At 50.5% G+C, this 17,829-nt stretch overlaps 1 long non-coding RNA gene across 1 annotated transcript in view; it reads left to right on the top strand.

The window, feature by feature from the left end:
- Window positions 1–17,829, top strand: part of LOC142591223 (uncharacterized) — a 32,049-nt gene that overhangs the window by 12,141 nt on the left and 2,079 nt on the right. The gene's annotated exons all lie outside the window — the stretch shown is intronic.

Raw genomic sequence — 17,829 nt, 5'->3', positions numbered from 1 at the left:
GTCTCTTAATTGCTCGGTGGTGAGGGCTAACAGGTTTACAGCCACATCCAATATGTGATCTATGGGTTGTTCCGCGCTTGTCTCCTTGTCGAAAACAGCAATTTCGGCCGTTACTTTCTCTGATGCATTGAGCACTCTTTTCACAACCTCTTCCGTTCCGACATAGGGCTTCAATAAGTTGCAGTGGTAAATGCTCACTGTATTCTTCCGTGGAAATTTTAAGGTGTAGTTAGATTGCGAGATCTTGTATGTAACCTTGACAGGACCCTCCCACTGCACTTCTAGTTTCTTTTCCCGCAAGTGCTTTAGAATCATCACTTCGTCCTCACCCTGAAAGTTCAGCTACGCATGTTGCTGTCGTATCACTTTTTCTTGCTTTCTTGGGTATCCTTTAGATTTTATTACTAGCTCACGTGACAGATTCAAGAGGTCCAGCAAGCTCATCCGTAGCTTACTACCGACTGGCTTTCGCCCGTTCCTTCCTACAGTTTTCGCAACATTTTGAAGGAAGAACCCAGGGCTTTCCATTACATGTACTCTGCTTGGCTGAACAATGTTGATTTCTATGGAAGTGTCCTCAATGGCAACAGTGGTGGGGATCACAAACCTTCCAGTCCTTCTTGTGCCCATGGCACAGTAAGCGCAATACTTTCCTAACTACTGAATGCAACTTCTCAGCACTGTTTGACTGCTGGTGATAGGAGGATATGGGCATAAGCCGCACGCCACAATTCTCCAACAGTACTGTTGTTACGGCACTCGTAAAGAACGTCCCCTGATCAGCCTGAATTTCAACCAGAAAGCCAATTCACGCAGACCTGGAAAGTAGAGCGTGGACTATCTTGACAGAGTTCAGATACTTCAAATGAGTCGCCTCCGGAAACTTTGTCGCGGGACAAAACGTCGTCGAAAGATATTTGCACCAATCCTTGCTCTGCGGTAATGGCTCAATTCTATCGCTTCGAGCCGGCGGAACGGCTCTACGATCAGGAGCTTCAAACCAGCTTCAAAGGTTCTTTTCCTTTATCTCCCAGCTTCCCAACTCGCAGTAATGCATTACACGATCTTACATAGTTCTCACATCCTTAAAACATCCGGAGCATTAATATTGCAAAAACGTTTTACGTCAGTGTTATTCGTGTATTGTCTCGATTGGAACTTCCCCTATCACTCTGTTTGATTTTCCCTCAATTGTCGTAAGCTCTATTTCGGGTACAGCTTCATAAATTTCAGCCATTTCTGATTTCGAATTCTCCTTTAGCTGAGGTGCAATCTGACGGGCTTCAGAGCGGGTTCCCGGTTGCACCCTTCCTTCTCCAAAGTCCAGACCGTGTTCACAACAATGGAGCCGAGTGGTTTGAAAAGAGGTACAAATAGTATGTACAGCACATAAGAGAGACACAACGAGACGTAATACCGGCACCGAAGCTCAAACTCAACTAATTTTTGTTACTTTGGTCCTCAGCGCCAGTTAATCTGCTGCTGTTGCTTCAAAACATGGCTCATGCCCACGAAGGGGATTGGCCACACCGGATATATTGAAAGGAACACCCAACAGCATAACAAATAGGTTAAAGGCGAACATTTAGAACGACCCATTTGGCAAATAGCTGATAACAACGATTTTGTAAGTACCTATTCATGAACTAAATAAATAAATGTAAGATGACACTGAGAAACATGAAAATAATAACAATAAAATGAAATGTCTCGTGGTCGCTACCCTAGCAGCGTAACACTCCGGACGCTTGAATGAGCTTGTGCAGAGTACTAATATTCGGACCATGGCTTGTGGCTTATTGACAGACACAAAAAGACAAAATGTCTGGTGGTATAAGTGCTAAACCTGGTTTTCTAGTTTGAAATATGAGAAACATTTTGCAAAAAGAGGGGAAGTGACGGCAAGAAAAAGAAATGGTAAATAGTTTATGGCTCACTACAAAAAGAGCAGAGGTTAGTTATGGATAGACCAGATCTATGAAGGCAAAAATTCACGCGGGGACCTCAAAAACGGAAACTTGTGAGCGTCATCTAGCATTTGCGTGAAAGGCATTTGCCAGTGGTAGACTGAAATTTCAGATGTTGAACATCATCTGCGCAAAGTAGCGGTGATTCATTACAAGTCAACAATAAAATGCATTTGAATCTGGCTCCTGCTATAAAAGAGAAATCAGGAAGAATATTTAAGGTCAGTCCACTGAGGGATGACAATGTGACCAGGTCAGCTAATTCATTTAAAAAGATTACAGTATATCCGGGGACCCAGGCAACGTGGACTTCAGACATATTGTTTGGGACAAAAGTCCAAAATATGCTCAACAGGTGTGTCTAATTGTGGAAGTTAAATGTGTGCAGACCGAAACAGCGTCTGCAACCACAATTATCATAGATATCTGTGGACCCAATTTTCGGATGTCCAGACTTTTCGCAAGGAATTCAACAAGGAATAATGGAGTGTAATCGGCGAGACGGAGAACAAAAGACCAGTTAGGCTAAATTGAAAAGATGTCAACACCGGCCTTCTCCAAATTATGTGATGCGTCAGTTAAAATTATCAAGTGAGACGGAAATTGAATAATACGACCTTGGAGGAGACGATCAAGTATGCGCACAGGAAGATGTTTTGCGTGTTTTGGAAAAAATACCGTCAAAGATCAGTTTTACCTTCAACGAATTAGATTTTCGAGAAATCAGGCTCGGCAGACGAACTTGAAGTTTCGATAACAGCCCCTAAGCTGCCTCGCCGCTCGTGGCCTCGCCTGACCTCGTCTTCTTCCCAAAGGCAATCGCATCGATGTTGCTGGTGGTACATACCTGCCCCACTAGAGAGCAGCAGTATGGTTTGCGAACTATATCAGGAGCTTCATGAAGCTCGGCGGACTGAAGTAGCGTGAGCACCGACTGGAATGGAGACGTCGGGGGCTGAATCGAGGGATGTGAGTGTGCGAGTCGCCATGCGATAGGCTGGCTTCAGCCGGTCGAGTGCAGTGGTGCCAGGTTTACCATGAATGCCCACGATGTATGTCAACTACTGTCCCTCCAGTACACAAAAGCGCACAATATAGTTTGGGTAGAGAACAGGCCGAACGGGTCCTTCATGAAGTAGGACGCGGGTTGCGTTAGCAAGGACAGTGGAAACGAAAAGTGAGCGTGCTGGAACTGGATGCGGCGGACGGGGTTTTAGATCCTGGAAGAGGTCATGAAGAAGGGACACATATACTTGAAAAGACAGAGCAGCCGAAGGGAGTTGTGGTGAAATGAAGGCGTTGGGCCCACAGAGCCTAGTACCGTAGAGGAGCTCCGCGCTCGAGCGCCCGATGTGCGATATCAAAGCACACCGGTTGCCAGAAGAACCAGTGGTAGACGCTGAACCCAACGCGGCAGTGTTACATGAGCAATCAGCGATGGCTTGAGATGACCATGAAAGTGTTCCATGAGGCCGTTGGTTTGGGTATGTTAGGCGGACGTCCTCAGACGATCCGTGCCAAGCAAGCGCAGAAGCTCTTGAAGGAGCACGTACTTGAATTGATGCCCTCTGTCAGTAACAATTTCGGTAGGCCATCCGAAGCGGTTAACCGATGCTGTGAAAAGAGCTGCCGTGATCACTGCATCAGAGTTGTCTTCGAGAGGCGTTCCTTCTTGCCAACGGGTAAACCTCTCGATAGAAGTGACCAGGCAGCGAAATCCCTGGCACGGTGTTAGCCGCCCAACTATGTCAATGTGCACAACGTCAGAACGATCAGGTTGGGGAATCTGACGTGCTGGGGAAACAGGATACCTAAGAACTTTTGCACGTTGGCAGGGTGCACATGCACGAACCCAGTCGCTTACATTGTCATTCATCCGTGGTCTTACAGAGCGCAATGAAATAAAACGTTGTGTTGCACGAACACCGGGGTGAGTGAGCTGGTGCATTGTGTTGAAAAGCAACTTGCTTAACGTGCTGGGGACAAATGGTATCGGTGTTCCTGTAGACCAGCCGTAGTTCTTTTTTCGAAGAGCGCAGTTGACGGAGCCCAGGATCATTAGCTTGATATGCGGCCGAGTGTCTGCACATCTACTGGTCTAGGACAAGCAGTTGGCATCACGGCATTCACAAGGCTAAGGTTGTCAGCAGGTGCATTCTGGTCACCACTGACATGTCAAATCTCGTTGGAGAATTCCGAAATAAACGAGAGATGGCGGATTTCTCATGCTGTATGTGTTAACGATACTCTGTAAAGCGCATACGTCAAGGTCTTGTGACCCGTTAAGATGGTGAAGGGTCGGTCGTCGGCGATATTGCGAAGGGGCCGGAGGGCGAGGTAAATTCCAAGCTACTGCCAATCGAAAGTTTTGTGTGGAGCTTGGGTTGGCGCGAGTTTCTCGGGGAATAAGGCTAGAGGTTGCCACGAAGGGTCGATGCGCTGCTGAAGAACCGGTCCCATGGCTGTGCGGGACAGGTCCGTCATGGGGGCGAATGATGCTATGGAGTTCGGATGTGCGAGAAGTACAGCGTTTGCGAGTGCGGCCGTGATCTTGATGAAGGTGCCTTCAGTGGCGGCCTCGCAATGCACCTTAAACATCTTGGTTTTGTTGGTAAGGAGGCGATCCAGAGCCGCTGCTATAGCATCACAATTCATGATGAATCGGCGGTAAAATTTGACCATACCGAGGAGCTGTCGAAGCTTTGTGATCATTGTGGCCTCGCGGAACCTCTCTGCTACTTAGATCTTTGGTGAAAGTGGGCGAATACCACTGGCATCGAGGTGAAATTTGCCGACACCAAACTTGTTCTTGGAGACGTCAATGACACTGCCATCTTCAGATAGTCGTAGGAGCAAAAGTCGTAGAAGCTGAAAATGCTCTTTGACGCATTTGCTCGCTGCAATCATGTCGTCGACGTAGGCGAAAGGTAGTCCACAATTTACCGTTTGAATAAAACGTTGAAAAGACTTGGTGGCATTCCTGAGACGAAACGGCGTTCGCAGAAACTCGAAGAGTTCGAATGCCGTTGCAATGGGCGTCTTAGGTATGTCTTCCTCAGCCACCGTAATTTTCTAGGAGGCGAATCTTAAAACTTTAGGGTCTCTTAATATCTCTCTGCAGAGGTGAAGCCTACTTTTCTTCCTCTGATCATTCGCCTCTTTCTCTCTGCCTCTTCTCTTACTCTTCTTTCTCTTAGTCATCACTTCTCAAAACTAAACATTTTTAGCAATTAGTAATCAAATGTGGCCATTGTAATACGTAGTAAGACGTATTGGTCATTTCGTAGTTATTACTAGTCATTAAAAGTCATTTGAGTCATTATTTGTCACTACGGATCATTACTAAACGTATTTAGTCATTTACTATCAGCTGTGATCGCTACAAGTTGTCGTTAGACATATCAGTCATTTCATAATCATTACTAGTGATTACAAGTCATCTCAGTCATTATTAGTCATTACTGTTCACTAGTAAGCATTTTTCGGCATTTGTAATCAATTGTGGTCATTACAAGCCGTCGTTAGACATATTGGTCATTTCATAGTGCTTAGTAGTCATTACAAATCATTAGTATTCATTTCAGTCATTGCTACTCATTATGAGACATTTTAGTCATTTCTAGTCAATTGTGGTCATTACAAGCCATCGTTAGACATATTGGTGAATTCGAAGTCATTAGTGGTCATTACAAGTCACTAGTAGCCATTATTAGCGATTACTATTCGTTCTTAACCTCGACCAATCCCTATTATAATGTTATCATTACCTACTGTCTCACTCAATTATTTTTTATTCTTTAATCTTTCTTTAATCTGCCTTCATCTGGCGGGATGACGTTGTGGTGGATACACTGGCGGTCAGGGCTACTGACACAAACTTCAACATGAGCCTAGAAAGGCTTTTGCCTTAATAAAAAATAGTGGTGCTGTGCGGAGCGACGGTAAAATCTTGCATGTTGGGTAAAGAGTACTGATCCAGTATAGTCTCAGTATTGAGACGTTTGTAGTCTCTACACAGTCTGCCATCGCCCGATTTTTAGGCACCATGTGGAGTGGATCGGCCTACTTACTGGTGGACGGCCGATTTATGCCTAATTCATTCATGCGGCCAAACTCTTCACGTCAGACTTTGAGCTTGTACGGAGCAAGTCGACGTGGCCGGAAGAATGCAGGAGGTCTGGAAGAGATTTGATGTCACGCGTCATGGCAGGCATTTCTTTTTCAGCAGGGCGATGCGGCGAGTTGAGGCAATTATCGCAGCAAATCTAGAAGGGTCGATTGGAAACCACAACGCAAGAGAACGCTAAATCTGGGGTTTCGGGCACAGCAGTGTCTTGCAGAGAGATTGGTGTTCGTTTGAGACATCGAGAGGTCGTTTGACGTGCATAATCAGGCCGTGGTCGGCGAGGAAATGATCAGCGAGATTGACAGACATGATGTCGGCATCCATGAAGAACCGTCGTAACGCTCTTTGCAGGCCCAGGTTATGTGTGTGCGAGCACTGTCAAAATATCGGAATGCGAGTTCCATTCATGACTTGTATCTACAGAGGGGGAGTAGCTGTGCGATGCGCTCGTGTAGCAAGCAGATAGAATGCTGAATGTGCCCCCTTGTCGGTCTGGAAGCGTTGCCCAGTGAACTTTTCGATGACGTAGAAGAGGTGACTTGGGGTGGGGTCGTGACCGTTCATCGGCATTAGCGGTCCATCGGGCGGTTTCCCGACCAAGATCAAGGAAGAAAGCACTGACTTGCTTCCGCACCAAAACGCTCGCAACAGCAGTAGACGGCTGGCTGATCTCCTGCACGGGAGCGCTGGCGCTCGCTGGATGTACCCCGCTGACGAGATGGAGATCGGCGATGACGACGCGAACGAGAAGAACCATTCCTACGAGTGGTCGTAACTACGAGCTCGTCCAGTCTATCACACAGCTTAGCCACGGGAAATGCTCTCGATGCTGTCTCTCGCCCGTTTCGAGGTAAAGAATGCGCAGTGCGCGACGCTGACGCCGGCATCACAGCTGCAACCAGCCGAAGGAGATTGGCAACTTCCATCTCCTTGACGGCCAATGCAGCGAGCTCTGACAGATGCTGGGTTGAAGCAGTGGCCAGCACCATCTGGATCTGAGTGGGCAAGCGCTGAAGAAATAGCTCACGTAAAGAGGCGCTGTCTATGGTGAAAGCGCGAGACCGAGAAGGTTAAGCATTCGGCGCAGTAACTCACTTGTGCATTGCTTGCAAAGCTGTTCGAATGAAAGTAGCTGTTGTATTCGTGTACATTCCAGTGAAGCTGTACGATCCAGTACAGCGCGCTTGATTGCATCATAAGATGACCCTGTGAGGGCATGTACGAACGAAAGAAGAGCGGCAATTACGTCGATAACGGCCGCAGGAAGCGCGTCGACCACAAGGAGGTACTTACGGGTCTGTGACGTTATTCGAGAAAGCTCGAAGTGGGCCTCTACTTGGACAAACTACGCCGTCGGGTCCCACTCCGAAAATTCTGACAGGTGGATGACGTTCGAGACAAGCGCAGCGGTTGAAACGAGCTCAGCGGCTTCCCGGTTGCTCGAGGCTTGCTGGCGTTTGTTGTCGGTGTTCGACATGCCTCCACTTCCTTCTTCTGTGGCGCGTTATTACCAGGCACAAGTTTCACGTTGATCCAGACCTCAGCGGCGACGAATGGAGGACAAACAGCGGTCAGCGGCAGCAGCCTGGTTCAAGCTTGTGTACCACACAAGCCCGCGGCCAGGGTAGCCGCCGCAAGGGTACGCAGCGGGGGCGTGCTTCAGCAGGCTCGAGTTCTTCCGTGGCCAGGCTCCAGGTCGCGGCCGAGGAACCGCCAATTTTCGACATGTGGCACACAGGCATTGTACCTTCGTCTGTGCTGCCGTACATGCTGACCGTCGAAATCTGCAGGCACCCCATTTCCATGGAGCTGGGCACAGGGGCCAGCATGTCAGTAGTGTCCGGGAAACTCTTTAAGCGTGACTTCCTCGACGTGTCCGTCAAGGCTTCAGGCATGATGCTGCGGAGCTACTCCGGACCGCTCTCCCAGGTCCAGGGTCAGGCACAGGTCAGCTTTCGCTTTGGCGAGAGGGAGGCAACCCTTCCCGTTTACTTAACCAATGGTTCGTCGCCGACGCTGCTGGGCCGAAACTGGATTCATGCATTGAGCGTCTGTCTGGCAGAGTGCCAGGAAGACAGACTGAATTGGATGAAAGACCTCCCCAGCCTCCTTACCAAGTTCAAGTCCCTATTCCCGCCAGGGGCACATTCGCCAGCACGACGGCTGCCACCTACGTACCCGAGAGAGCCCGGCCTCGTCTTTTCAAGCCTCGCCCACTACCGTTCCCCCTGAAGGACGGGATCATCCAGGAGCTGCAACGGCTACAGCGAGAGGGCATCGTGGTACCCGTCAAAACGTCCGAATGGGGCGCTCCCATCGTATCAGTCCTCAAGCGAGATGGCAGTGTCAGGATCTGCGGTGATGTCAAGGTTGAAGATATCTGGTCAGCATTGTCCGGTGGATAGAAGTTCACCAAGCTCGACCTCAGGGATGCTTATCAGCAGCTGGTGCTTCAGGATGCCTCCCGGAAGTATGTCACAGTATCGACAACTTCGGGGCGCTTCCAGTACGCGCGCTTACCGTTTGGCATGGCCTCAGCCCCGGCCATATTTCAGAGGGAGATGGACAATCTCTTCAGAGGCATGATGCTCGTGACGGTGTACTTGGACGACATGCTGGTTGCTGGCAGCGACGACAGGGGCCACCTGCAAAACGTCCTGGCATGGCTGCAGGACTCCGGTCTCAAGCTCAAACTTGAGAAGTGCATTTCCCTGGCCCCCAGTATTGAGTACTTGGGGCATGTGATTTCGCAGGATGGCCTAGCCCCGGCTCCCCGCAAATTTGATGCTGTGCTCAAGGCGCTTAAGCCCCAGAACAAGAAGGAACTTGAAGGAGCCTGGGCCTCATCAACTTCTACAGGAGCTTTCTGCCGAACCTGTCGGAGCATCTACAGCCACTCCATATTCTGCTTTGAGATGGCCAGCAATGCGTCTGGAAGGAGCAGGACCGGGCCTTCCAGCCCACCAAGGCTCCATTGCTAGTACACTTTGATGGTGCCAATCATGTCGTCCTTACCGTAGGTGTATCGCCGTGCGACGTGGGAGCCGTCCTGGCGAACCGGGACAAGGATGGCCTGGAACGCTCTGTGTCGTTTGCTTCTCGTCGTCTCCATGCTGCAGAGCAACGCTACAGCCAGCTGCACAAGGAAGGCTTCGCCTTCATGTTCGGTGACGAAGGCTTTCACCTACCCCGTCTACCCGTCACGTCTACCCGTCACGTCTACCCCGTCACGTCTTTGGGGCCGGAAGTTCGAGGTGGTCACGGACCACAAGCTGCTGCTGGGGCTGCTGGGGCCCGACAAGGAAGTTCCTGTGCAGGCAACACCTCGAGTGGTACGCTGGGCCTTCAGGCTGGCACCTTAAAGTTACGAGCTGGTTTACCGTCCCGGAAAGGACCGCGGGCCTGCTGATGCCCTGAGCCGCCTGTCCCTGTCAGAGGTGCCTGATGCTGTTCCAGAATCTGCTGATGTGTTCATGCTGGAGGACGCGTACCTGGAGGTGCTCTCCAGGTCGCGTCCGCGTGCAGGACCCGCGTGCAGTTACTGCACGCGGGTCATCCTGGCGTGGAAAAGACCAAGATCACCGGTGGCCCGGTTCATGTTTGGTGGCTTGGCCTTGACCAGGACACCGCTTTCATGGTGCAGAGCTGCCAAATCCGCAGGATAATCAGCAGGCCTCACGTCACGTCGAAAACAGCCCTGGCCGTTCCCACAGAGACCCTGGTCCCGCCTACATGGGGATGTTCGGGGACCTTTCAAGGGCCATTACTTCCTGGTGGTTCCTGATGCTTGTTCGAAGTGGGTGGAGGTTCTACCTGTCACCACTCCATCAGCAGGAGCGACCATTGCGACGCTACGACAGGTATTCGGCGCCTATGTGTTGCCGGACATCATCGTGTCCGACAATGGTCCTGCTTTCGCCAGCACAGAGTACCTGGCCTGGCTGACGAAGGACGGAATCCTCCAGGTTGTTGTTCCGCCGTACCACCCTGCTTCGAGTGGTGCAGCAGAGAGGGTGGTGCAAACCACCGAGGACGAGCTCAAGAAGAGCCAGGCTGGGGATTTCCGGACGCGGATTGCTCGGATACTGTTACATTACCGGACCATGCCCCACGATGTCACTGGCCGTGCCCCGTTTGGGCTCCTGCAGGGTCGGATGGTCAAGACGTCCTTGGAGGTGTTGCATCCGGACCTCCGATCCACAGTGCCCCTAGTGCCCCTGAACCAGCTGAAGCAGACGCTTGTCGCTGACCAAGGATGCCGTCACGGGCGTTTGCCGGAGTCGCGAGCTCCAGTTTTCGCCAGGAACTTCCATCGTGGCCCACCCTGGTCCACCGGACAGGTTGTGTCTCCTGCCAGCGCCTCATCGCTGCTCGTTCACATGCCACACAGGGCCACGTGGCACAGACACGTCGACCATGTCAGGCCTCGCCTCCGTAGGTGGCCAGCACCCTCGACTGCCACTTCTGAGTTCCAGCCCGCAGGAGGACTAGCGCCAGCACCAGAGGCTTTCAGCGGAGCACCGCGCACCTCGGAGGCGGTAAGCGTTGCCAGTGGTGCGGAGCCCGTTGGGCCAGTGTCGAGCCAGTCACCACTGACCAGGCCGACCACTTAGCACCCTCAGAATGGAGCGGGGCTGTCTCAAGTAGCACACGGCGTTGCCCCACCCGCTCCAGCAACACCGGTGCCCAGGCGGAGTACTCGACGGCGGAGGCCACCGGACCGTTACCTGCCTAGATAGCAGGCACCGTCGACCCGGCTAGGACGGGGAGAGAGCCTCGTACATCGAACTTTTTTAGTTTTTGAACATTGAGTTTTTTTAGTTGGCGACAGACTGGGGGCAGAGGGGTGTAGCAAGCATGTGACGCCCCCACGCGCATAATGTTCGTTGGTCCGCCAGGATCGGTGGCCTGCCAGCATCAGTTAGGCAACATCGGTCACCGCACCAATAAACACGGGCGAGCACAGCTGCTCGGCGGTCAGTCATCGTCTGTCAACACCCTGCAGAGCATCCGTCTAACGGAGGCTGCCTCGAGCCCTCACTTGTTCATGAACCCGGGCGGATCGGGACAATCACATAAATACTGGTTATGCCAGTCCTATTCATCGCCGGCCATATGGAGTTTCTGCTTCAGAGTATAAGGTTATTCAAGATGAAGTAAACGAGATGCTTACCAAAGGCATTGTTATACTTAGACGAGCCCTTGGGCGTCGTCTGTGATGCTTGTTAAAAAGAAAGATGGCGCAAGGCGCTTCTCCGTAGATTATCGTAATCTAAACCATTTATCAAGGAAGACGTCTACACCTTGCCACACATTGACAACGCCCTCGATTGTGTCCACGGTGCCAACTACTATTCATCAATAGACCTTCGGTCTGGTTATTGGCAAACTTATCTGGATGTAAAGGACCAAGTAAAGAGCACGTTCGTCACCCCTGAAGGTCTATATCAATTGAAAGTTGTTCCATTCGGTCTATGCAATACTCCAGCGACAATCGAACGTATGATGGACTCTGCTTCAAGAGGTTCAAATGGTCAAAACGCTGCTGATACATAGACAACGTTCTCTTATTTTCGCCTACATTTGAGACACATCTTGAGCGCTTATCAGCTGTTCTTCAAGTCTTGCGCGAGGCTGGGCAGCAACTAAATTCTTAGAAGTGTCACTTTGGTCGTCAGCAGATTACAGTGCTGGGCTAGCTCGTTGAAGCTTGCGGTATTCAACCAGACCCGGAGAAAAGTCGTGCTGTCACGTCGTTTCCTATACCTCAGTCTGTCAAAGAGTTCCGAAGATTTGAAGCACTCTGCTCCTGCTTCCGATGTTTCGTTGAAGACTGCGCAGCGATTGCCCGACCACTTACTGATCTTCTGAAGAACGACGTGCCGTTTTCGTGGGGCCCCGCTCAAACTGCCGCATTTGCCCACATCACCAACATCCTCACCACGGCCCACATTGACCCGTCCTCTATTACAGAGGTGCGCACCGATGCCAGTGGTCGCGGTATTGGAGCCGTCTTAGCCCAGCACCAACAAGGAGAAAATCGTGTTACCACCTACGATAGCCGCCTCCTCACAGCAGCGGAGCGCAACAATTCAATTACAGATCGTGAATGCCTAGCTCTCTTCTGGGTGGTTTCCAAATTTCGCCCGAACATTCATGGCACGCACTTCTCGGCAATCACGGACCACAAAGTGCTCTGCTGGCTTTCTTTAATTGAGCATCGTACCGGCCGGTTTAGTCGCTGGGCTCTACGGCTGCAAGAATATTCCTATGTAGTGGTGTACAAGTCGGGAATTACATCAAGAAGCAAACTGTTTATCACGCTATCCATTGGGCGAGCCTACTGATGACAATGACCCCGATGCCGACGCTTTCGTTTTCTCCATTTCTCAGCTGCCACACGTTGCCGACGAGCAACGGCGTGATGCCACCTTGCGCGCCACCATTGATGGCTTGGAATCTTCGTTTTCTCATTCGTCCCTTCACCTGTTTGTTCTCCGCAATAGTGTATTATACCGCCACAATGTATGCCGCAACGGTCCTGCCCTTCTCCTCGTCATTGCTAAGCACATTCGGTGAGCTCCAAGAAATTCACAATTTACCAACGGCAGGTCACCATGGTTTCTCCCGCACCCACTACCGGATTCGCCGATGCTTCATCTGGCCAGGCCTTGCCCGCTCCGTCCCGAAATACGTTACGGTGTGCGAAAACTGCCAGCGCCAAAACTACCATCGACACTCCCTGCCGGATGCCTTCAACCGCTCGAAATTCCTTCGCAGCCGTTCTTTCGCATTGGCTTCAATTTACATGGCCCTTTTCCTCTATTCACGTATGGCAACAAGTGGGCCACTGTGGCGACAGATTATGCCACGCGCCAGGCCATCACCAGAGCGCTTGCAACATGCTGCACCACGGATGTCGCTAATTTTCTTTTACGCGACGTGATTCTGCCGCATGGTGCTCCACAGCAACTGCTCACTGAACATGGTCACACATTTCTTTCTGAATTCATCACCGACATCCTGCACTCCTGCTTAACCAAGCACAAGCTGACTACGTCTTACTATTCACAGACTAATGCTCTCACATGGCGTCTGAATCGCGCCTTAACAGACATGCTAGCAAACTATGTGTCATCCGAGCATACTGATTGAGGCCTTGCCCTGCCCTATGTCACTTTTGCATATAATTCTTCGCATCACTACGCTGCCCGTTATTCCCCGTGCTTGCTGTTGTTCGGCCGAGAACCCACATTACCGCTGCCCGCATCCCTTCCATCCGCCGCAGCAGAGACCAGTAAGTTTGCACTTGACGCAACGAACAGGGCAGCCCAAGCACGCGAAATCGCCCGCACTCCCCTTGTGACCTCCCAAGAGAAGCAACGGCATTTGTACGAACGCCAACCCAAATACGTCCACTTTTCGCCTGGATTTCTGGTACTCCTGTGGTCCTCGACTCGTTACGTTTCCCTGTCAGAAAAACTCCTGTATCGGTACACAGGCCCATACCAAGTGCTGTGTGCCGTGGCTCCCGTTACGTGCGACATCGACCCAGTCAGCACCAGCGCCTCATATGCCCCGAATTCCATTGAGAAGGTGTGCATGTCGCACACCTCAAAGCGTATTATTCTCCTCTTATCACCGACATTGAGACGTAGAGGGACGGTGCATATGCCGCCGGGATAATGAGGCATGCATATTGCGTGTTGCTTGTGGACGATGCACGCGGGCGCCCCGACGAAGGCGACGAACACTCTCTGGCTCTCGAGCTGTCGGATGAACTGGCCAGCGCTGCAGTTATCCTTTGTAAATACAATTTATGAATAGTCTCCGGTTCTTAATCCTTCGTTCGCGTAATAACATGCAAGCCAAACTGCTTGCGAAGTTTGAATTGCATGATTTAAAACTCGGTGTAACACAGCTTCGCTGTTCGACCATCTTCACGGACAGAAAGCGGCGGTGATTTTTTTCCCGTAGTTCCTCGCCTCAGTCGCCTCGAGCTTTGTGACTGCACATGTTAGCGAAGTCACCAACCCCTGCGACCATGTGCCTGGAGTGAAGTTACACCTCTTGCGAGTTCTCTTTAAGTGAACTTAGGACAAGGCGATGTCCTCGCCAACCTTGGGTAGTTGAATCCACTAGTCCATACGACATAATTTGAAATCACTTGGTCTACTTCAGTGATTACCGCACTCGCATTCTGAATTTCAAGCTGTAGCTCTCTAATCTCTTGGTCAGCCATTCCTTCTACATGTTCTTTCTGCTTCATCTCTTCTTCGTGTTCTTTCAGACCTGCAGCTTTCTGGGTGGCTCGTGGAAGGCGAATAGCGGTGTGAGGTCAACGTTCGGATCACTTACCCAAAGACACGTACAGTTATCGGGTGGTCAACCCAAAAACCACACGTGCAGAGGTTGCTGAGGAACAGCGGTCGCAGTGCAACGTTGAGTCATTCCTGGCACGAAGCAGTGGCAGGAGGCACCCGGCTGTTGCTCGGGTGGCCGTGTCGAAAAGCTTTGAATGCGGCTGCGATGGTGACAGATTCTTGGCAAGAAGTAGGGCAACAGGCGCTCAGTTTGCCGTATCTTACAGCAACCAAGCTTTACAGATGTTGATAGGCCATTAGTACTGTTTTCTTTTATTGGCGATTAGGGATCTTGTGTTTAAAACTGATGGTAATGGCCCGTGTATACAGCTGCGTATTTTTTAGCCTAGTTAATTATATTGTTCCTTAGTTATTTATGCATCACGATTTCTCGTGGGCGGTGAGGAGACTATGGAATACGTACTTTGCCACTGCCCTCGATACAGCGCGCACCAGCCATCAGTAGCGGCCGTGCTGGCACGCCTTGACTGCAGGCCGCTTTCCTAACAGACAGTCTTGGAATGCTGACATGAACTGCCGTCGCACCAAAAGTCAGTCATGGCTTTGTTGACCTTTTTATGGGACAATGTCCTATTAGAAAGACCATAATGATGCCATTCCGTCCCTTGCTTTTACGCCTTTCTTTTTGTCCCCGTTCTTTGTTTCCGTCCATACTTCCCCTTTCCCTTCCCCTAGCTTAGGGCAACTCTGGTCAACCTGCCTGCCTTTCTTTCATTTGCATCTCTTTCGGTGTCTCCCATTTCTCGGGTAAGTTATATTCACTGCTTCCGGATGTTCAGCTCAACGCTTAAAATATGTTGCCTGGCACAGGCAATTTTTAAAATTTTGTATAGTGTAATAAAACGCACCGTATGTGCCGTTCTGGAAAAACATGAAGATGGGAGCCACAACCGCAGCAGGGCGCTTGATAAGAAGTAGGTTTCAAAGATGGAATTTCCGGACTTTGATTGTTACAACTTATGAAGATAATTGTGGATCTGTCTTTTTTCCCTGGCGTAAGAGTGATAGTGGTAGCGCTACACATCCACTTCTGGAGGTTCTCTTAACGGATAAACGATTGTATGAATCACCAACATGAGCGTGTACTAAGCGGAAACTATTGTCACGGTTCTCTGTCATGGAGAGCGTTGCTACTGCAGTTCAAGGCCACGGTACCCGCGGGACACGAGTAGCTGTGCTGTGATGTTCATTGCCGGCCCACATACAAAATAGCTTGCTCTCGAAATCACGTCGCCAGACATATCCTACAAAAAACAGACGGAAGCTCTTGTTTTCGTCTTAGATAATCATCACAAACAAGAGCTTTAGGCTGCTTCTTTAAAGAGCTGTCGCCAAAAACAGAGTACCTTGCAAAATTGGCGCTTCTCACACAAAGGACGATGCGCAAAGGTCGCATAGAGCATTTACCAAACGCGGCAAACTCCGATCAGTAGTATAGGAGTCATATTTGTACAAGTGTCATAGATAATCTCAAATAGGTAGGAGGAATTGAATTCTGGCACTAAACCAAATATCCGCGACGTAGATCACTCGGCCCGACAAAAACGCAACATCATTTTTGCGATAAAAGCTACAGAATTTCTGAGAATTGTCTGCTACCGCGTGATCATTGTTTGCCTCCGCTATGACATCGTTTTTGTTAATTTTCGCCTACTTGCTTTTCCTATCTCATGCATGTGCACCCATGGCCTTTCCGTTGGCAAAGCATGCTTAGACTTTAGTATAAGATTGTCAGATTTTCACGCCAGATACGGCCCTTTCAATACAATCGTACCAATTGAGCCGGAACGCCGGACACGAGCGCGACTCGACCGAACAGAGCTGTTAGAAGGGAACACCAGCTGAAGCAGTAACGCGTGAGGCGCTGCGTCAGGGCAGGGCGGATCCCCGCAGAGCCATGTCACCCTCGCCGTCGCTCTCGCAAGCCTGTGTAATGCTACATTCTTTCTCCAGGCATGCTCTGGCCTGCTTTCTCACGGCCTCTCGGTAAGACCCGAGGAAAACTCACTCTTTTGCCCGCGAGGCGTTCATAACTCGAAATTCACTCTTCACCGCTCAATTAGACATTCGGCCACCCCAAAATCTCAAGTTGGCGCACACCCAAATTACATGTACGCCCTCGCCTACAGGAAGCTTCACCATGCATTTTCTGAAGAGCCGTATGTATCTCTATTGGCATTCTCTTTTCAAGCAGAGCTTGTATTGCCTCACGAGCTTCGGTGTCGGTCTGGTCAAGCAAAAAGCCGAGCATCTCCCATAGGAGAGCAGCTGCGTCAAACGGCAGCTTCATGAGTGGACAGCTGCGCCGACGCCGGAGCGTGAGTCGCTGTCAAGGATTTCAGCTACATAAGCACGCGCTCACGCCACGCCCCCAGCCAATCAGAGCCGTTTCGCTTCTTCCAGGGAGGGAAAGGGCAGAAAAGGGTGTCGCGCGCACTGCGCCAGCATTCTTTCCGTTCAGTACATTATCAAACAACGCGCGGGAAGGCCACGCATTCTGTATTACCTCGGGGAACTGGCAGCGTTCGACGAGCAGCGGCGGGAACTCGCACGCGAAAGGACTCGCCGTGCTGAGGGAGCCGGAGCCGCAAGCAATCCGGCACCGTCTCCTATGGGTTACTTAACCGTGACGAAGGTCAGGTGCACGCCGGACAAGCTGCGCTTATCCCCATTTCCCGTCGAGGAAGGGTTCTTAACTTATTTATTTTTACCTTTAGATTCTTGCTCATCGCTTAAAAACTACCGATAATCTATTTTTTACACTATCATACAGGTTGAATGTCTTGCCTTTGCAAATTACGCAATTTTGTGCAGCCATAAGGCATTACACATTTCGCGTGATAGGGCTGGGGAGCATGTCCAAGAATGCGTACGCTTTGAAAAGCCCTGCCGTAGGCAGGAGGATGAAAATGTCTCACCAAAATGACTCTTTATAGATTGGATGCGGACCTCGTTGTAATCAATAATATGTCGCCGTCCTTTGTTCGCATGCAGACCGTGCACTCGCACACTATGGTCATATCGTAGGCGTGGAGTCAGAAGCATTACCATGCCAGTCGCCCTCAAGGGTCCCTCATGTTTGTAAACCAGTGCAACGAATGGTAATGTCCTGAAATTAAAAAGCAGCATCAAAACAGCTTATACTGCCATTTAGCAATTACCTATGCGACTACCATAGAATCATTTTCCAATGTAGTACAGTTCATCTCTGTTGCGACAAACTGCGACTTCCGTAAGCGATTACTATCTGGGCGTAACCCTGCCTTTACAGAAATCAGGCGCAGAGGCTGATGCGACTTACATCCAAATGGGCCTCCGTGTCAGCCTTCTATTTGAAGTAGCCGAGAACTGG

The sequence above is a fragment of the Dermacentor variabilis genome, chromosome 8 (assembly GCF_050947875.1).
Source record: "Dermacentor variabilis isolate Ectoservices chromosome 8, ASM5094787v1, whole genome shotgun sequence".
NCBI lineage: Eukaryota > Metazoa > Arthropoda > Arachnida > Ixodida > Ixodidae > Dermacentor > Dermacentor variabilis.
The sequence above is the reverse complement of the archived record's forward strand: the minus strand, read 5'-3'. Positions and strand labels throughout refer to the sequence as shown.